General features: G+C 45.0%; 1 long non-coding RNA gene across 3 annotated transcripts in view; it reads right to left on the bottom strand.

Moving 5' to 3' along the window:
* Nucleotides 1-10,189, bottom strand: part of LOC109579098 (uncharacterized) — an 84,016-nt gene extending 73,827 nt beyond the window's left edge. For all 3 annotated transcript variants that reach the window (XR_011564301.1, XR_011564302.1, XR_002183777.2), the window contains exons 1-2: nucleotides 7,752-10,189; nucleotides 1,499-1,631 (exon numbers count right to left, since the gene is read on the bottom strand). This is a non-coding gene — a long non-coding RNA (uncharacterized lncRNA). The remainder of the gene's footprint in view (nucleotides 1-1,498; nucleotides 1,632-7,751) is intronic.
* Nucleotides 10,190-21,840: the final 11,651 nt, after the last annotated feature.

Here is a 21,840-nt window from a genome sequence, read left to right as displayed (position 1 = left end):
AAAAAAAAAAAAAAAAAAACCCTCCGTTTTCTCAGCTCTGAAGCTTTGCTTATAATACTCACTTGGTACATTAAGCTTCCTTTCTTTACCTAATGAAAGTACACTAGTCCCTGATGATGCAAAGAGTAAATAAGTATATAATCAAGAGCTTCCTATGTGCCAAACACTTTATATATTAATATTTAATCCTCCAAGGTAGGTGAAAAAGTGAAAGTTGCTCAGTCGTGTCCAACTCTTTGCAACCCCATGGACTTAGTTCATGGAAATCTCCAGGCCAGAATACTGGAGTGGGTAGCCTTTCCCTTCTCCAGGGGATCTTCCCAACCCAGGGATTGAACCCATGTCTCCCACATTGCAGGAGGATTCTTTACCAGCTGGGTCAAAAGGGAAGCCCAAGAATACTGGAGTGGGTAGCCTATCTCTTCTCCAGGGGATCTTCCCAACCCAGAAATCGAACCGGGGTCTCCTGCATCACAGGCAGATTCTTTACCAACTGAGCTATGTACTTTTACTATCTCTATTTTATACATGGCAAAATGGAGGTTCAGAGAAATTAAGTAATCTCTCCAAAGTCACTGGCGAAGGCAATGGCAACCCACTCCAGTACTCTTGCCTAGAAAATCCCATGGACGGAGGAGCCTGGTAGGCTGCAGTCCAAGGGGTCGAATAGAGTCAGACATGACTGAGTGACTTCACTTTCACTTTTCACTTTCATGCATTGGAGAAGGAAATGGCAACCCACTCCAGTGTTCTTGCCTGGAGAATCCCAGGGACAGCAGAGCCTGGTGAGCTGCCGTCTATGAGGTTGCACAGAGTCAGACACGACTGAAGCAACTTAGCAGCAGCAGCAGCCAAAGTCACTGAGCTAGCTGGGATTCAAATCCAGGCAAAGCAGATTCATCTAATCCCACTTCTATGGGAAAGCCATCCCTGCCCCTCCCTGGGTGCTCTCTTTCTCCTCTGAGGTTTGTGGCATCTATCCTTGCCAGGGCACTGACTTATCCAGGTTGCAGGTAGAGATACACAGCTCTCTTCTCAACCCAGGGCGCCAATGCCATGGGATAGTCTGGACCTCCCCTGTATCATATCAGGGGCATGGGGTCAGACTTTGTACATAACAGGTGTTGACTCAGTGGGCTGTCCACCTGACCACAGGCTGGCTCTCCACCCAAAGCCATGACCCCTGGAAGTGTATTTACCCGGTCCCCTCTGCACTTTCCAAGTGGCAGCCAAGGCAGTGCAAGGTACCGCATGAGTGAAAGTACAAGTTTGAAAGCAAGAGTGACTTGAATTTGAAGCTGGGCACCACCTTTTTTAGCCATGAAACCTTGGGGAAAAGAGATCATTTGCCTCACTGAGCCTTGGTTTTCCCACCTGTGAAATGGAAATAATAGTAGTTCCTACTCCATAAAGAAATTATCAAAATTAAATGAAATGATTCAGCAAAAGCACATCACGATACACAGTTCCTAACTCAGGAAAAGTTAACGGTTATTACCTTTGAATTGATCCCTGTTAGAGTCTCCAGGCTACCTCCAGCAGTCTGGGTCACTGGGCCGGCATCAACACATGGGCTACTTAAGACTCACTTCACAGGATGATGGAGAGGATCTGAAGAAATAACAGGAGGCCTGGTACAGAACAGATATTCAACATATTAAGATCCTTATTATTTGTAATTCTTATAAACTTCATCCAAGCTGAGGATTTTTTTTTTCCAGAACACCATAAAGATGGTACTTGACCCCTGGAATCAACAATCCTGTGCAAAACAAATGATATTGGCCACACCCCAACCCTGCAGCTGGCTCTAAGGAGAGGGAATGGATACACATTTCAGCCCCAGTCTTCAGGCTCCCCTCAATTTAACAGTGGGAGGCAGCACAGAAGGATCCCATCTCACCCAAGCCAGAAGGAGGGCAGGGATTTATCAGGGGGACCTGGGCCAAGTCTCAGGGGCTCAGCTGGGAGGAGCCCTTGCCAGAGCCTGTAACGTGTTACCCATCAAATCTGGTGGATGTGCTGGGAGGACAAAAGCAAGCACTTTGGCAGCTATAGCCGGAAAGAGAGTGTATGACTAGCAAAACCCGCGTAGGAGACCTCTGTCCTGAGAAAGGAGGCTGACACTAAAATCTCTTAGTAAAGAGTTCTCTTCAAAACCTCTATGCTACAGGGCAGCTCTGAAGCCAGAAAGTTGCTCTCAGGAATTATCTCACCATCAGTACTAATAACAATTGCTGGGTCTGGTTCTTAACTTGGGTCATATAGATGAGCTTAAGGGGGATGGGGGCCAGGAAGGCTCTAAAATACATGGGAAATCTTATAATATGAATGTATGCAGGTGTATACACTAGGTAGAGTCTCTGTAAAATTCTTTATTTGTCAAGATAGGCTAACTGCTAGCTGAAGTAACAAACAACCCCTAAATCTCAGTGGTTTAATACACATGTCCCAGTCCAAGCAGCCTGATAACCAGCAGGCAGTGAAGGACAGATTTCTGCTGGCAGGGGCTCCACCATCTTCACCATGTAGGCTTCCAAGGTCACCCTGAGCCACATTCTGTTGGTGGATGGAGGAGAAAAGGAGCATGAAAGATCTTACAAGACATTTTAGGGCCTGGGCCTGGAGGTAGAATAGATTACTCCTGCCCAAATTTCATTGGCTAGAACTCAGTCACATGAGGCCTCTAACCACAAAGGAGGTTGGGAAATGTAGTCTTCCAGTGTACCCAGGAGGGAAGGAAAACTGGTTTGGAGAACACATCTCATAGCCTTACAAAAGAACTTGTACAGAAGGGGGAAAATGGGACAGGGTATGAGGAAGAATGATAAGTACCATTTGCTTTATGTACATTATTCACTTAATTCTCACCACTAACAACAGATATTTTATTTTATATCCATTTTATAGAGAAGAAAACCGGAACTCAGGAAATGAAGTCACTTGCAAAGGATCACACAGTAGTGAATGGTGAGGCCCAAAATACCCATCAGGACTATCTCTTGTCAACATGGAGCTTTAAAGGCATCCCATTTTACGACTTTGGCATATTATGTATTTTGAGTGGGAAGGCAGATGTGAATGGAGAAGGTAATCTTGAGGTTGTATTTTGGGGTCAGCTAACACTTATTGACTGCTTACTCTGTACCAGATACCATTTTAAATGCTTTTCCAGGAACAAATAATCAACTTCTTCCAGTAATTCTCTGAGCTACATTCAGCTATTATCCCAGCTTTATGAATGAGAAAATGGAAGCAAAGAGGAGTCATGTAGTTTGCCCAAGACCCCGTGGCTAGTAACTGGGGAAACCCAAGCCAGTTCCATAGGCAAACCCTCCTTCCAGTGCCTGTACTGACTCAGCTGCAGCTGCCCATGGCCGCCCCACGAGTTCAAGGCAGAGAACACGTCTCCCTCATCTTCATGCCCCCATCTTGCATCAGGCCTGTCCCCCACCTTAAGAAGTCACCGTTTAAGGGTGAGCACGTGCCCAGGGGCAGGCTGACACATGAGTACAGTCATCAGCTACTTGCAAATTGGAAGCCCCATGGCAGAGCCCATGTAAGGCAGGCACTGCAAGCCCAAGAGCAGCTGACATCCCCTTCACAACCCCATTCAGTCCACCAGATAAAAGGAGATTTACCATCTCTGAGCACTGTGTCATTTAAGCCAAAATAAATTCAGCTCCTAGGACCAGAAGCAGGCCTGGAGTGAATGTGATGGGGCACCAAGGCAGCCCAGTCTGTACTGATACCTGCCCTTCTCCTCCCCAGTCCTGCTGGATGCCCCTGCACACAGGGTGAGCTCCTGGGGATGGAGAGACATCTCTTTATCTTGGGCAGAGGTATTGACACAAAGTTAAGCGGTTGACTTCAAGCTCTTACAAGAAAGCAGCAAGCTGGCGGGTGGGTGGGTGGAGGAGAGTGGGATCATCCCTCTGACACTCAGTAGAGGTCTGTGGGTGGTGGACCCCCAGGACTGAGGAGGGGTGAGGACATAAAAGTACCAAGGTCGAGAGAGGGGGAACCTCGACAAAAGTGCAACTAAACCCGGAAGTCCAGAACCAGAAGCAGAGAGGGACAGCCCCCTTGTACCAGGTCTGTGCCAGGACCCTCCAGAGCAGAGAGGCCAGGACTGCAGTCAGCAGGACTTGGTTCGGAGCCCAGCTCCTCCATTCATTAGCCCTCAGTTTCTCGGCCTGTAAAATGGACACAGTGTCATCTCACCTCACAGGACTGCAGGAGGGCCCAGGGATGGGGCACAGAAAGCACTGAGCACCTGGACAGGCATGAAGCTCTCTGAGGGTCTCAGAGTACAGTCCTCTTAGAAATGAACAAACAAAAAAGTAGCAGACAAGTCTCTAACCATCCAACCAAATACCTCATTAACAGCTGTCCATTTTACAATTAAAATAATCACCTCTTCCCTTTTCGTGGCCCTACATCCTGATCTTTAAAGTAGGTCAGTCGCCTGGCCTCCTCCCAGGGTACCCAGCACAGGCCAGGCCTGCAGAACCAAGTGTTTCTGCGGTGAGAGTTCATACTTCACAGGGCTCTTCCTTGTCCATTCTTTTCATTACTCCTGGAAGCAGCTCTGAGAGGTAGGGAGAGCTGACCTCATGACCTCCAGTCATGGAGACTTCTCTGGGGTTTCCATTAGTGAGGAGCAGCTCTGGGCTCCAAGTTCAGGGTGTCTCTGGTGACACCAAAGGGGATCAGCACCCTCTTAACCATCTGAGGACGAGCACAGAACACTGGGACTGCTGGGCAGAGGTCTGACCCAGGGCAGGGCTACGAGTATGGGCCCTGGAGAGAGGCCCTTTTTGGGTTCCAATCCCAGCTCTGCCACCTACTTGGCCTGAGACCTTGGGATGAGTGGCTGCACTTCCCAGTGTCTTACCTATAAAATGGGGATGACATCACTTCCTATTTCTAGGGTGCTATGGGGGCTGTAAGATTTAAAGAGCTAATAATGTATGTAGAGCAATTAGAACAGGGCCTGGTGCACAGGAAGAACCATTACGAGTCACTACTGATTCCCTGTGTGGGCAACTATAGCCACCCACCTACCTTCTGTTTGCTTCTGATGCCCTGTACCCCTGGATGATCAAAGCTGCATTTTATCCGTCTTGGAGACTAAGACAGAGGGCAATGCAGTGTGCTAGTTAGAAGTGCAGGCTCTGCTTCCAAGTTCAGACCCATCACTTCCTGTCTGGGTAACCTTGGCAAGTTCTATGTCTGCTCTGAGCCTCTTCCCACCTGAATAAAAGAGGATAATAATAGAACCTATTTCATTGAGATTTGAGTATTTTGTTTAGTGATGTAACACACAAGAGGCACCTAGAACAGTTTCTGGCACATGAGAAGTGCTAAACAAATGTTAGCTATTATCGTACCTATGTCCCCAGCAGCCATTACTGTGTCCGATCCAGTGGTGCTAAGAAGCTAGTTTTGCACCCATGAATGAGTTGAGTATTTATACTTTCTGTTCTCCAGATAGCCAGAGGTCTTCTCCAAATTCTGTCCCAAAGATAGGACCCTAGGCCAGGAGTTGGCCAAGGATGGTCATCGTGTCCGAGACACTCATTGTTTATAATGACCTCACTGAGTAAATACACAGTGTGAGATGGGGAGCCTGGCCAGACTTCCAGAAATACTCTGTCCCTGGCTCCAGCCGGGACAAGGAAACACAGTGACCCGGTGATCCGAGCCAGCTGACTCATCTCCCCAGCATGAGCAGAGCTGCTGAGGCAGCCCCACCCAGCCTCTGCTGGCCTCTCTGGCTCCTTCAGACGGTCTGGCAAGCCCAGCAGGAGCCAGTCTAAGGCAACTGGCTCCTGGGAGGAGAAAAAGCAGGTGTGAATCTGTGATGAATACCAAAGAGGGCAGCCAAAGGAGCAGAAAAGCTCTGGCAGGGGAGCTTGGGGACAAAAGGCCAGGGCACATGATGTAGTCGTGGGGAAGCAGGGGTGGTCATCAGGGTGACACTAAAGGGCAGATAGCATGAAGGTGGATATTGCTGTGCTGTGGGGTGGAGGTCTACACGATTCCTGGGCCCAGGTTAGGGAGGAAATTCAGACCGTCCCTCTATCACCTGGGGGGATCAGGGAGCCATAGGGAGAACTTCAGCCTCACGGTCAAAACTTGTCAAGGTAGAAAGATGGTGACATGGAGAAAAATCTCCAACTGTCTAGCACCCTTCCTGAGAACCTCGAAATCTTTAGAAACTTACTATTTTTTTTTTAATTTTTAATATATTATTTCCGGGCCAATGATTTCACTTATAATCTTGAATGACAGGAATGGGCACTCAGCGATGAAGCTGTTCACCCACTTTGACGTACAGGTGAGAAGAACGCATCCATTCTCCAGGAATTTACTGTGCCTCTGCTGAAAGGCAGACACCGATCAAGGTGCTGGGACCTGCAGAGAATAAGACAAACTCGGTTCCCATTCTCATGGAACTTACATTTTGGGGATGAAAGAGACAATAATGGCTAAGCAAATAGAGGAAAAACATTCAGATAAGGATAATGTCTAGGAACGAAACAAAGAACTTTGTGACAGTGATGAGTCATGAAGGTCTCTCAGAGCCTAGGCCTGAATCAGAAGCTATGAAAGGAGCAGAGCAACAGCTCAGGCAGCAAGTGTAAAGACCCTGAGGCAGGGACTTGGTTATGGAGATCCAGGAAAAGGGAAGGTGGTCAAGTAAGCTGAGGTCAAGTAAGCCCTGCCAACAGTTCTGGGCACTTCATTTTGTTCCAGGCACCATTCTAAGCACTTTACCAGTAGCTTATTAAATGCTCATAATGGAACCTAGAGGTTCCCTGGTGGCTCAGGCCTTAAGAATCCTCCTGCAATGCAGGAGCCACAGGAGACGTGGGTGTGATCCCTGGGTTGGGAAGGTCCCCTGGAAGAGGAAATGGCAACCCACTCCAGTATTCTTGACTGGAAAAATCCCATGCAGTGAGGAGCCTGGCGGGCTACAGTCCACCCGGTGGTTAAGACTCAGATTCGACTGAAGTGACTTAGCAAGGACCCTAGAAGGAAGGATTTCACTATTAACCCCCATTGCTGTGGAAACTGAGGCTAGAGCGGTCAAGTCACCCTCCAAAGTTACGCCTGAAAAACAGGGCAGGCAGGATTCCCTCCCTGGCATTGGGAATCCAGGCAAATGCTAGAGGACAGAGAACCTCTGGGCCTCAGAAAAAAAGTTGCGATTTCGTTCAAGTACAACGGGAAGTAATCAGATCACACTGAACGTTCGTGGCCAGTACAGTGATTATTGAGCCCTTTTCGCACTCAGGCAGGTTGCAGACAGCCTAGGGTCGCAACCTGCGATCTTCTCGGGCGACCCGGCCTTTCTGCCCTGCCCTGCCCCTCGGGCCTCCCCCAGCGGCTTCCTCCCCACCCGGGCTTCGCAGATTCTGGGTGAGAACTAGCGCTCCGGCCTCCGGCCCTCGGACCCCGAAGCGCAGAGCCTAGCTACCCCTCGCTGCCCGCAAACCCGGCTGGCAGCCCTGCCTCCCCTCCGCCTCTAGCTCGGGCCGTGCCGCCTCCTCGGGAAGCCCTCCGGGGAGTCCCGGGGAGGCCAGCCTGGCCCAGCTAACCCATAGACCGAGCGCCAGGACCCCCAAGCCCCCTGGGGAACACTTTCTGCCCTCCACTCGGCAGCGAGTGCCTAGCGCCATAAACCCCTGGCGACCACGGTGTCCGCGCGGCGGGCACCCGGCCGGTGGCACGCACATACTGACCCCTGCGGCCGCCTCGGGCCCCCGCGACCCCCGCGCCGAGACTCCGGAACGTTCCACGCCCGATCCTCGGGTCCTTGAGGATTCCCAGTCTCACGGTGGCGCGGCCTGATTGGCAGGTCTCCCCCTGGCAGGGGTGGGGGCCGAGGGAGGGCTGTGGTGCACAATTGGTGTTTTTACTCCTGCCATCATTAATTCAACTATTGACAGAGAAAGCAGGGTCCGCCGCGGCTTTGTGTCACGCACTCACTGTAATTTACTTGAAAAGAATTAAATCACAATTACTTGCCACTCGTTTTGCATAAAACGAGCCGTAAGGAAGCCGCAATCGCAGTGCTTGAAAGGACAACAGCCCCATTGTTGCCACATTAGAACAATATTTCTCAATTTGAAACTTAAAACATTCGAATTAGCAGCTTTGTTTGACGACGGTGGCCCACAGATAGGCAAGACTGACACCCCACCTCCGACTGCAGACATTACAGTTAACAAGCCTAATTTTCATTCATTTAAGTCTAGACCGATCTTTTAAAATCGTTGCATTAAAAATGTACCTCCCAAATGTTGGAAGGGAAAATGTAATCTTTTGTCTGTTACCTAGTCCAGTAGATAAATTATCTAAATACCATGTAAATTCCTCTTGCTGAAGCAAAAATCGAGCAAACTCTAATTAAGCCACTTGAGATTTCAGTGTCCAGAGAAATCACACTGGTTCTCAAAGTTACTTCTGTTCTCATTTTCTCTCCTTTCAGATATGGTCGTCAGGTAAATATAACTGATTAGCTTTTAAATCGAAGGTTTTAAAGTGTATTTAAAATATTCACTTCTGCAAAATTACATCACTGTTAACTGATGTGTTCAGCAAATTTGAAGCCAGGCTAGGTTTTTAACAACTTCTGTAAAAGTAAACTGCTGCTTTCAGTGAGCTGTAGTTTCCATTAACATTAATGGGTTTTCAGTAACAAAATGTAACTGTTCAATCAAACTTGAATATTAAAAAGAACCCAGTTACTAATTGTGAGAACACTTCATCAACAGGGAAAAACTGCAAATTAAAAAATACAATTGTTAACATTGGGAACTGTGTTCGGGGAAAGTAATATGTCATAAGGCTTTATGGATATGAAAATAGAAGTGATCTATTTCATATCCACAAATCTATAAATAAGGTTGAAAATGGAGAAAATGAAGGAGTAGAAAGAAGGCAGCACTTCTAAAATCTTAAAGCAAAAAGCAAGGTGAAATGCGGATTTAGTGTCAGGAATAATTAAACTGTAGAGTAAGAAAATCCTGTAACCTAGGAAAGCAAGTCAGAGAAAGAATAAAAATACATCTACTATTGTTAATAGTGGACTTTCCTAATTTTAAGAAGTGTAATTTATTTTAAAAAGGTTTTTTTAAGCAAAGTCTGCTGACTTTTTTTAAATGAATGTTTGTTTCCTTTAAGGAAAAAATATCTTATTGTCTACTTTTTATTTTTTGCAATGAGTATAAAAATTAAAATGTTTAATTTTATATTCAGTGACTTAAGTTTTTTTAAGTAATTTTTCCTTTATTCTTTTAAGAGAGAATAAACGTTGGCTTCAGTAGAAAACAAATTACATGTGGAATAAACCCAGGAATCAACTCTGTTTTCATGACTGGGTTTTTGAACGATAATCCATAATAGAGGTGGGGAGAAAGGGATTCATCAGGCAAATGAAACAAAGTCCCTGATCTGTATTCCTATTCTGATATCACCTCCTGGAATATCGGCAACATTTTAAGTTCCAGCCTAAGCCACGAATTCCTTCAGAACAAATCAAATGTCTTTAAAGAATATTTCTGTTTGAAAAGGAATTAAGCTCTCCTGAAAGAATTTTAAAGGTTGTGATATTCACAGGCTGATAAAGCAGCACCTTTAATGAAATTCTAATTAGCAATTTCATGCACTTTGCTATTAGTCATATCAGATTAGTGCACATTTTCACAGCCTTCCTTTAATTAAGTGCACTTATTCCAAGTTTCAAACACTTTCCTTATAAGATGAAAACTGTGCTGAAATGTTATTTAGTAAACAGAGGAAGTGTGAAAGTGTAGGTGTGCGTGTGTACAGGGGCAGACATTTTTAACTGTCTACAAATTTTTTTACATTTTGAGTTGGTGAATTCAGGTTTTCCTGCCTTCTTGCATTCTCAGTATTTCCTTGGTATTTCTAAGGGACTTATTCAAATCCTTAGTCCAAGTGTACATCAATCATGTGTATTTTACCTAAAACATATTGTCTGTTTGTGTGTATATGTAAGAAGATTTTTCTGTTTCAAACATCTTTATGTGTGTGTGTGAAAGAGAGAAGAAAGAGAAGAAGGGGGAGATAGAAACTGTGTAATATACAATATTTAGTTTTTAAAATCTCCTCTGGAAAGCAGTGATCAAGCATTTGCCCATATAATATCCCCATGCCCATCACCTTGCACAGGCACCTCCTTGCCTTTGAAAACAGCAATACGATTTCATTCCACCTTCTAACTTTAATTCTGAAGCCCCAGCAAGGAGGAGGCAGCTTTGTGGTGAACCAGATCCGGGGGACACCGGATGTCCTCTTCCATTTCAGGCTCCACTTCTCCTCTGCAAAGAGCCCAAAAGTCCAGCCAGTCATTCTCAGGGACAGTGAGACCTACCTGGTGACTCACACTCTACAGACCCCAGATTCCTCAGACCCCCATCTCTCCCTCCCAGCCTGCTGGAGGATTGCTCCAATTCTGGGAGGTTGTATTGTTCCGGAACCCACCTGATCTTATCTATAGCCTTTTGTCAAGAGGAAATTTGTGTTGCCTGTTTTGCTCAGAGGTTGAAGCTTGTAATATATTAACTAATTGCTTGCATCGCTAACACATGTTCTCTTGTTGGTGTCATTCATTTATACTGTAACATTTTTGACATTTTTAGATTGTCTCTTGGGACTCCTGGGCCTCTTAGCAGTTCCCTCCATGAAGAGTGTTTGCCTAATGATTACTGACTGACATCTCAATAACAAGCAATGTAGGAGTTGGGCGCATCTATTGAAGAGTTCTGGGGTGTGTGCGTGTGTGCACGCGTGTTTTAATTCATGGTCTACTTTGTCAAGTCATGTGTGAGCCATAATTTAAGTTAATAATTACCAGACATGAATTCAATGAAACATTGGTGTCTACACTTAAAAAAAAAAAAAAGTCCTGAATTTTAATGCATTCAGAAAACGTTTGCCTAGGGCCAGGCTGGGTCCAGCACGCATATGGAAGCACTTTAAAAGTGATAAATGATTTGGAATCTACCCTGTCTACTGGTGTGCTTCTCAGGAAAGAAAATTAGAGCTAACAGGTGTTAGATAGGGAATGCTGGGGCATTTTAATAGAATTGTCAAAATGTTGGTGCCAGATGTTGACATTAATGCACACAACTCGGAACGTAATGCCGGGCCGCCATTTAAATGATTATTTGTTTAAATTTCAAGTCCCCAGCAGGAAATCCTTACTTTGTTCAGCACCTTTCTCTACACACCATCCCCCTGCTCTTTCCCCTACGATTTGCATCAAAGTGTCCTGGCTGTTCAGCTCACATATGCATGCTTTAAATAATCCATGCCTGTCAAATTTCATTTTTTCTTTTCAGATCATACTCATCACATCCCTGTCCTTGCCAGCCTTGAAGTCCACCTCAGTGTATTCGAATAGGAGAAAAAATTATTTAAATGCTGCCAGTTACAGGATAATTAATCTTTGAACTACTCGGTAACTTCAAATGTATGTACCACGTAATCTGCATGAACTTGTAATTACTACGTATTTATACGATATTCTCCATGTAATCATCAAGTCATTACATGGTTATGTGAGCCTTGTAAATTATGACAATCGCAGAAGACTAATCTTGCCCACACCACGTCAAAATGCCCATGTGGAACCGCTGGTCTCCACCTCAGTCAATTAATCGAAAGATCCAGAAAGAGTCTCTCCTTTAAAGGAAACCAGCACGTTTGCCTGAGACAGAGTCCCAACTTCATCAGAAATATCAGGGGATTGAGATACTGGTGAGGTGGACAGGGAGCAGTCTTCCTCATTCAGCTTTCATACAAAGACTGGCTTGGACGATTTGTTGCTGCTAAAGTTGAAAGGCAATTGGGAAAAAAAAATCTCTAGGCAAAATCCACCATCAGTTCTGCAAGCCGCCTTGAGCTGTGATGTGGGGAAGGTCCTAAAATAAATTCCAGTGTGAGTTTCAAGAACCCACCTGAGGCAGACTTGATTTGTCATCTTTTTGAACCCAATTAAAGCAGAAGCAAAGCCTTCAGCCTTTCCAGACTGGGGCATCTTGTCCCAACTCTCCAAAAGTATTTTCACAAACTCCGTGTGTGTGTGTGTGTGTGTGTGTGTGTGTGTGTGTATGTGTGTGTGTGTGTGTGTGCAGTCATATACACTCATGCGTGAGCAAGTGCTAGCTTGCTAATTTAACCTCTTTAAAAGCTACATTGGACCATGTGGACCCTTTATTCAAAAGAAACCATCCAAATAGGAAGGACCGTTCTCCCTACTTGTGTGGATGCTGAGGTCTGCTTTCCCTTGGCACAGCAAAGGATGAGGCGTGTATATCCCCCTGGCCTTTCTGGGAGCTATAAGTGGCCATTCAGAGCAGAACAAGGGGGACAGAGGCTAAATCTGTACTGGATTCTGTATTTCCACAAAGTCATAAGCTTTCCTCTTTTCTCGGCCCAACTTAGAACTAGGAAGAAACCAGGAATCAACCCTGGAGCATCTGCCAAAGCCCTGCTACACAGCTGACCCACACCCAGACCCTGGCCTGGCTCCCAACCCACTAAGGTTCAGCAAACAGTTGACTCAGCCTCCTCAAAGTCTGTCTCTTCAGAGGCTCATCCATCTAGAATTGCACTGTCCAATACAGTAACCACTAGCCACAAGTGGCTATGTAAATACTTAACTAAAAGTAAAGCCTCCATTTCTTGGTTGCACTGACCACATTTCAAGTACTCAATAGCCATGTGGGCTGGTGGCTACCATATTGGCAGGCATATATAGAATCTGTTTAAGATAGTTGATCTAGAACTCTACAAATTCCTCTGCTATCTGTTCTGAGCTTTCCCCGCTCAGCGACACTGGCATAGAGGGCATCAAAAGATGAAGCCAGAGCTGCTTTCCTGTGGCCAGTAAGAGGCTGCCTTGCCTCCTCAGGAAGACCTCTTCTTATGATATCTGGCCTTTGAGGCAGAGCTGAGGTCAGACCCCAAGTTGAGTGTGTTACCCAGAGCTCAGCAGACACTCCATGGGATTCCTCCTGGGGAACAAAAGCCCCAGATCTCTCAGAACCCTGGGAGGTGTCTGACTGCATGGAGGCCAGAAGTGACACATAGTCAGTTCTGCCGGCCAAATTGGTACCTGCCTTTGCTGGTATTTAAACCTTATCTGCCTTCGCTGGTATAAACCTGGGATGTCACTCTGTCTTCCAGGCTAAGAAATGCCAGGGAGAAATTCTAATCATTTGTTATCTTTAATCATATATTCTATTATTCTCTACTTCATTGATATTAAATGTAACTTGTTATTGTGGCTGTTTTTCCAATGCCTACCATATGCAGATCTATTGTCTCTTTAGTCTTCACAAAACCCTATGATGTACACTGTGATCCCATTTTACAGATGGGAAAACTGAGGCTTAATGGACTCACTGACTCCCCCCAAAGCCACATGGCTAGTTAACAGTGGATCAGAATGGAAACCGCACCCCATCTCCACAGATGAAGGCCTATTCTTCAGCCTGGTGTGAGCTGTCTCTGTCTCTGCCCTCAACAGGTAGCCAAGGAGCTAAGCAGAGTGCAATGGGATTTTGCAGCTCCTTTCCTCAAGAGATGGAATTCATTTTGCAGAGTGAATTTCTGAATCAAGGTTGGCCTTGTGACTTGACTTGGCCAATAAAATGTGGCAGAAGCAACACCATGCCAACTCTCAGAGTGGGTCTCAAGAGGCATTACACCCTTTCCTGCTCTCTGTCTGTCTTTCCTCTCCTCTCCCTCCCTCTCTCCATCACACACACACACACACACACACACACATAAACTCCTGCCATCACCTCTTAAATAAGGCCAGACTAGCCAGCTAGAAAAATGAGAGATAAATGCCCAAGTTGTCCCAACAGCTGTTATCTAGCCAACCTCAGGAAGCAAAACCACCTCACTGGCCTACAGCTGACCACAGATGCACAAGGAAGCATATTAAAAAGGAAGAACCGCCTGGCTGAGCCCAGCCACATTTGCTGACCTGCAGAATCATAGATAAATGGTGGCTGCTTAATTCACTATATGTTAGGGGGTGGTTTATTTCACAGCAGGTTCTAACTATGGCACACCCTCCTGGCCAGACTGTTTTCTTCTTTAATTGACTGGTTATCTTTAAGGCTATGTCAGAGCTTCTGCTGGAGACCCAGAAACCTGTCAACCCAATGAGATTCAACAGCACTCCTCCTGTCACCACTCCTGAATACCATGAAACCTCCTTGCTTGGTTCACAACTGACAACTGAGAATTTTTCTTTTAAAAAGTCTAACTCTGCAGTCATTGGGCGTAAGATTCATTCCCACTTTTGGTTCTAATTTTGGACCAAACCACAAAGTCTCCCACATCCACCGAGACTTTTGCTTTTATTTTCTTTCCTTTCATAGCCAGGCATCCAGAGGAAAATGTTTATCCCTCCCAAAGCCACCAGCAGCCTGCAGGGCTGAATGAGACTCCCCCAACTCATTTTCCATTTTCCCATTGGATCCATTGATTCCAGGCCTTCCCAAGCCTGGAGTGCAACTCATGTTGGAAATTCCATAAGACCTTGTGTCTGGTACTGTGTTGTAGAGTCCATAACACATACCATGCAGCTGAAAGTGAGATTTTGGAAGCTGAGTTGTTACCAAGCTGGGCTATTCCAGCAAACTCCATGGAGCCTCTAGGAAATATTTCATCATTCATGCTTTGGGTTTCACAGTTTTTCTCTATGATCTCCTAGATTTCCTAAGCATTTTAAATTTTGTATTCATTCAATAAGTAGGTCTTAGTCACCTACTATGTGCAAGCAAGATTGGGAGGGATAAAGAGAGGGAGGAAAAGAGATCTATGCTTGGAGAGAGCTCACTGATGGACAGAAATAAAAATGACAAAGATGACGATGGGTGGAACAAAATGAGTGTCTGCAGAGAATAAAACAAGAAGGGCTGATAGTTTCAATTAGTCAGCATCTTCCAAGCATGCTTCCAATTTCTCTAACATGCATCAATACTTTATTTAATCCTCACACCTCTTTTATCATGAAGGCAGTATTAGTAGTACCTGTCCCATTTTATAGATGAGAAAACTGAGGCACAGAGAGGTTGAATAATACAGACATTCCTCTACTGCATTCCTGAAAATACACATGAGGATTGAATGTATAGAAGTTGAGTAGCAGGCTGGAGTGTTAGAAATGGAGCTCTCTTTCAATGACAGAAAACATAGAAATTATCTTGTACAAGTGTTCAACAACTTATACTTGATTATTTAAATTTAAATATTTTATATCATTAGCGTATCAAAATTATTAAAACCCTAAAGCATTAATTAAATATGTATATGTAGACAAAAGCATGGCTAAAGTAATTTCTTACCTAACTCTAACTTCACTCTATTTTCTTACCAAATCTCTAACCTCTTGGTTGACCTGAAATGGTATTTATAAAGCAGAGTCAGTTTCTTTTTTAATTAAAGCATGGTTGACTTACAGTATTATATTAGTTGCAGTGTACAACAGAGTGACTTGATATTTTTATAGATTACACACCATACAAAGTTACTATAAAATATTGACTGTATTTGCTATACTGTACATTATATCCGTCTGACTTAATTTAAAAGAGTCAGCTTTAATTTAGGTCAGAGCATTTGCTGAGAAGGAGGCATTGCAGCAAAACCAGCCCTGAATGCAATTCTGAGCAGACAAGCTGGGTGACTGGTGAGTCAAAGCAGAGCGCAGGAGTTGGTCATCCTGATCTGAACAAGGGCTTCTACCACCGTGGCTTGGTACCCTTGGGCTAATCGTTTAACCTCTCTGAGTCTTAGTTCCTCAGCTTAGCATGGAATCTTTGATATTAACTTTCCAGGCCTCGTGGACTTTTTGTCAGAATCAATTAGAACATGTTGTGAATGAGTTCTATGAACTATTAAGCACGTAGGCTCCAAGTCAGGCCTCTCAAGCTGTGGTCCCTGGACCTGTAGTATCAACATCACCTGGGAACCAGGACAAATTCTCAGGCCTTCACCCTACTGAATCAGAATCTCTGAAGGCAGGGCCCGGGAATATCCTTTGACAATCCTTACCCATGGTAAAGTTTGAGAACTACCTCCTCAAAGGATGCTACTTCCCCCAAGAGAATCCCAGGTTATAGCTGTGAGAAACAGTTAAGAAAGGCCCCTTCATTCTCAAAACTATCTCTGAGTAGGTGATAATTGTATGGTCCTTACAAACGACTCACATGAACTTAAGCCTTCCTAAGAAAATCACATTATGACCATGGAGACTGGACTAGAGAAAAAAAAGAAGGAAGGAAGAAACAGAGGGAGGGAGACAGGCAGACAGACTTTCTCTAGGATCTGCCTTTTGGGCAACTAGAAACAGCGAGAAGTAGAGATCATGAACACAGGCCCCAAGACCACAGCGACTCAGAGGATTTGGCTGTTGGGGCCATTTCTATGTCAACAGTCACGCCATCATCTATGAAGGCTAGAGGTGAGTCACTGGCCCCCTGGCTGTCACAGTGCCTGAGTGAATTCCACACACAGCACTCCATGCAACCACTTGTTTGCCAGACCTACTTAATTCATCCTCTTCATCCTGGAGATGAGCAAACTGAGGCCCAGATAATAACTCCCCCATGGCACACAGGGTATTTGCAGAGCTTGGAGTGCCTCACAGAGATAATTCTTCTTGGCCCTTTGCAACTATGTGCTGTCTGAGAGTGAATCACATTGAATGGCTTGGCCTGCTGAGAAGGAAAGATAGGAACATTGAAACTTTCAGTGACACAAGCCTGAACCATCTTGAGGGAAGTAACCTTAACTTTAACCTAATCAGGCAGAGGTCACCCATTTTTCAGATGAATAAATGGAGGTGCAAAAAGGTTAACTGGCTTGCCATAGTAGAGAGTTCCAGGTTACAGCTGTGAGAAACATCTCAAAGGTTAACTGACTTGCCATAATGGTTAAGGGGACCTAATCTGAACTTCCTGATGCCCTTTGATCCTTGAATATTTGATTGGAAGTGTTGACTGCCTTTTTTAGACTTAGGACTTTCATTTGCTGCTAGCCTGAAATTCTTATCTTAGAAATTCATTCCTTTGGATGTGCAGAATAACTCAACTGGCAAGAGTCTTACCTGTGAAATTCGTGCCCTCATCTGCAAGTGTGGTTATAAATTGGCAGTGAGCCAAGAATAGGACCTTCTCACCAGTTTGGTCATAGCTACACACCTGTCTTTATATTCTTTACTCAAAATTTAACTTTCAGTTGATTTGCTTTTTCATTAATAGTTTTAATACATGTATTTTAAAAGAACACATCACATTACTATTGGAAATGAGAAACCAACTTCACTTACCATATTTCATTATAACCCATATATAACTTTCAAAATATAAAATGTTTCTCAGTGTAATAACTTCAACCAATCCACATGCCACCCATATGGCACATAATGTGTATGGAAACATGATCACACATAGGAAGGTGAGGCTAGGAGAAGGCAGGGAAGGAGTTTCCATATCTGCACTGAGGTTGCACAGCACTTTCCAAGGAAATCCCAGGGTGTGGAGGGAGGGTTGGATATGACCTTGTTGAAGCCACTTCTGTTCCAAGCTCAGTTTCTTCAGCTCAAAAGTGAGACTGAAAGTGATCACCCTTTCCTTCCCCAGAGGCTTGGGAGGACAATTCATTAGGGTTGTAGCTGTTTGTGAGCTTTATAAACGGTGATGCAGCACACAACCAAATGTTCCCTGTCATTGTCCTCAGCTCTCCCCACTTGTGAGGCTGCCAGTCCTGAGCAGATGCAGGTGTGCACAAGAGAGGGCGCTGTTCCAGGAGACCTTGCCACATATGTATGTCACTGAACCATGGAAACACGAAACAGACTGAGAAAGTGCAAATAAGAGCAGACCATCAAGAAGTTTCCCTAGTTTAAACACTGAGCCTCCTAGTGGCAAAAGCAAAAAGGGAAAGATAGTCAATTACGAAGGAAGGAAGCAAAGAATTTCAGTTGCTCAATGGACACAATTTCTTCCTAGTCTTAAATTTAAAAATTACTTTCTCACTTGAAATTTAAGATAAGGATGCTAGATGACAGGAAAAATTGCTTATCCCAGAGCTGTACATCCAGCCTCAGTAGCTGCCATAGATTCCAGGGCCCCTTCTGAATCTGCCAGTGCCCCCCAGCTGCTTTTGAATTCATGCCTTCTCTCTGTTTCATTTTGTGACTATCTCCACCATGTGCACAGTGGGAAGGGTGCTGATCTGGACACCCGAGAACTCCAGGTCAGATTTGGGGTCATGGACCCCACACAAAACAGCTAACCCTGGCTAAAACTTCTCCACTGCCATATCGGTGGCAGTGGTAGTGCAACCACTGAAAACCACTTTAGAAGCATTATAATTGCATCTGAAAAGCTCATGAGGCATATTATAGATACAGCATGATTTCACCCATATTAAATAAGTCTCTGAGTATATAAAAAAGGCCAAATGCAGGGTGGTTAGAAACACAGGACACATGCTTGAGTCAGTCTGTCTGTCCAGGCTCAAATCTGATCTCCCACCACCTCTAGCTGTGTGGCTTTAGGCCACAAGATTGCAGGGAGAAATATCAATAACCTCAGATATGCAGATGACACCACCCTTACAGCAGAAAGTGAAAAGAAACTAAAGAGCCTCTTGATAAAAGTGAAAGAGAAGAGTGAAAAGGCTGGCTTAAAACTCAACATTCAAAAAATGAAGATTGTGGCATCCGGTCCCATCACTTCATGGCAAATAGATGGGGAAACAATGGAAATAGTGACAGATTTTATTTTCTTGGGCTCCAAAATGACTGCAGATGGTGACTGTAGCCATGAAATTAAAAGACGCTTGCTCCTTGGAAGAAAAGCTATGACCAACCCAGACAGTATATTAAAAAGCAGAGACATTACTTTGACAACAAAGGTCCATATAGTAAAGCTATGGCTCTTCCAGAAGTCATGTATGGATGTGAGAGTTGGACCATAAAGAAAGCTGAGCACTGAAGAATTGATGCTTTTGAACTGTGGTGTTGGAGAAGACTCTTGAGGGTCACTTGGAATGCAAGGAGATCAAACCAGTCAATCCTAAAGGAAATCAGTCCTGAATATTCATTGGAAGGACTGATGCTGTAGCTGAAACTCCAATACTTTGGCCACCTGATGTGAAGAGCCAATTCATTGGAAAAGACCCTGATGCTGGGAAAGATTGAAGGTGGGAAGAGAATTGGATGACAGAGGATGAGATGGTTGGATGGCATCACCAACTCAATGGACATGAGTTTGAGCAAGCTCAGGGAGTTGGTGATGGACAGGGAAGCCTGGCGTGCTGCAGTCCATAGGATCGCAAAGAATCGGACATGGCTGAGCAACTGAACCGACTTAGCAAAACCTTTCTGTGCCTCTATTTCCTCCTCTGTAAAATAAGATAATAATGGTACCTACTTGATAGACTTGCTTTGAGAACTAATTGAATTAGTACATGAAAAGCAATTATGGTAGTGCCTGGCACACTGAGCGTTGTTCTGTGTGTACACATGCGGGGGTGTGTGTGTGTGTGTGTGTGTACATGTATGTCTGCCTGCATGTGACTATGGGTGTGTGCAGCCACTGAGAAAAGTTCCAACGAAAAAGAATCCAAAGTGCTAAATGTCTTCTGGTGGTGATCTGGGTTTTCTTCTTTATGCTTTTCTTTGCTTTTCAAATGATTTTCTTTATTTTACTTTTCTAATCAGGGGGGAAATGCTTGTGTTTGATTTTTACCATCTGAAAATCAGGATGCCAAACCTTGATCAACATATTTCCCAGGGTCACTGGGAGGTTCAAGGAGACACCAGATTCCAGGGTTTATAAACTGTGAAGTGCTGTACACAGTTGGGGAATTGCCCATATAAGCACCCTGAAGCCTCGAACCTCCTTAACTTGGGGGCACAGTCCCCCTGGTGGGTCCTGTGCCTGTGTCTCCCTCACACCCCGGCCCTGAATCTGGGTTGAGGGCTCACCTCCCTCGGCAAGTCCTCTCTGAGTGCCCCGCCAAAGGCCTCTGGAGGAGGGAAAACACTTCCCCCTTCAACCATGAAATGCTCCTCTGCCCTTCGGGCTTAAAAGCTGGATAGTCCTTTATCATTCCCTCCGTGGTGGAAAGACTATCTTTCCAGCACCCTCCCACCCACACATACCTCCCATCTCTACCACAATCAGGCCTCTGAATATTTTCCATTAAATTCAATGTTTTGTTTTGTTTTGTTTTTTAATGCGCAGGGATCTCCTTCCTTGGGTATTTGTCCCAACATTTAGGGGGTATCTGGAGCCAGCTCCCTTCTCCAGCTCACTGATCCCAATTCATATCCAGAAATGAAATTTACGAAAGCCAAGAGATTCAAAGAACCAAGGGACCTTTCCCACATTTTCCTCCTGAGATTATTTTTTTTTTTCTCTGTAAAACAAATTTGGCATCTTAAGCGAGATACCACTGTATATTTATGGGAGTTTAATAACTTCTTCCATTAATAACATAGACAAACTAATTTACCCAAACGTGTCTGTTTTAAACTCTGGGAACAAAGGGTGGGAGGAAGAAAATCAATCTTTCCTTTGTACTTGAGCCACTGACCCGTTAAAGCTTTGAAGATCATTTCTTTAAGAAATTGTGAGGAGTTATTTAACTACAAACAGCAGCTACCTTCCCATTCCAGCTGCGTAATCAAGCATAATAAATTAGAGTTTGTTTTTTTTTTTTTAAGTTGACTCCTTCTTTTTTGTGTGTGTGTGTAACTGAAAATCCTTAATAGCACTTTGACAAATCGGCGTCATGGCAGACATCAGCGAACTTCCCTTGCACTGGAGCTAGTTAAGCCAAGCTGAAGCCATCCGGAGACATTCCTGATTGGAGGGCTTTGGGAGAAACCCAGGTTTTACCTTTGAAGCAGGGCTTGATAAAGTTCCTGACGCTGGCAGGGGTGACCGATTCCCTGGGACCCAGCCACCCTGAGCGGGTGGCAATTTCCGGCCTCAGCCCTGAACGCCCACCAGCCGAGGGACAGTCCATTGGGGAGGAGCAGCTTCGGCTGGCCCCCAGGAGCAGCCAGGCACCTCCCTCCCAAATCTGGCCAGCATTCCTCCGTGCAAACTGTTCTGATCCACTGTGATAAAAATCAGTCTCCGTGGGTCTTGAAAGAGTCAAAGGCCCTTCTTAATCAAATGATCAACTGTTCATTTTGAAAGCTTGACTGGTTCAATTAAGATCACAGGCAGGAGACGGGCTGGTCATATTACCCTCCTTTCCAGCCAGCCTGGCCAGTCGCCGTCCCCAAAAACCTACCTTTGACCAGCCCACTCCTGTGCCTGCCTGGAATGTTCCACCACCCCCTGATGAAATCTGACCACCCTTCAAGGCCTTATCCTGCTCCCACCTCCTTCCAGAAGCCTTCCCTGGGCCCACCAGCTGCCAGGGACCTGCCTTCCCTCTGAAATTTTGCAGCCATTTTGTGAATCCTTTCACTCAGGGTTTTATTGTGGTCTGTCTCAAGCTGCTCTTTACCACTTCCGAGCAATCAGACTGCAAGCTCCTTGAGGAGCCTGGCCATGGGACGTGGCCTTCCTGAGTACACCCTGACCACTGACTGAGGACGGGCCTTAATAACCCCTGTGCGAGCCTGCAAACAGGCAGTCCTTGACAACCAAGGGTTGGCTTCCAAAAGTTCATTTGTGAGTCAGGCTGTTTGGAATTCAGAATGTGCTCTTTTATTTTTTTTCCAAAATAACAAAGTCCTAAAATGATGCAATA

This window comes from Bos indicus, chromosome 26, assembly GCF_029378745.1.
Source record: "Bos indicus isolate NIAB-ARS_2022 breed Sahiwal x Tharparkar chromosome 26, NIAB-ARS_B.indTharparkar_mat_pri_1.0, whole genome shotgun sequence".
NCBI lineage: Eukaryota > Metazoa > Chordata > Mammalia > Artiodactyla > Bovidae > Bos > Bos indicus.
Note: the sequence above shows the minus strand (reverse complement) of the source record. Positions and strands in the feature narration are given on the sequence as shown.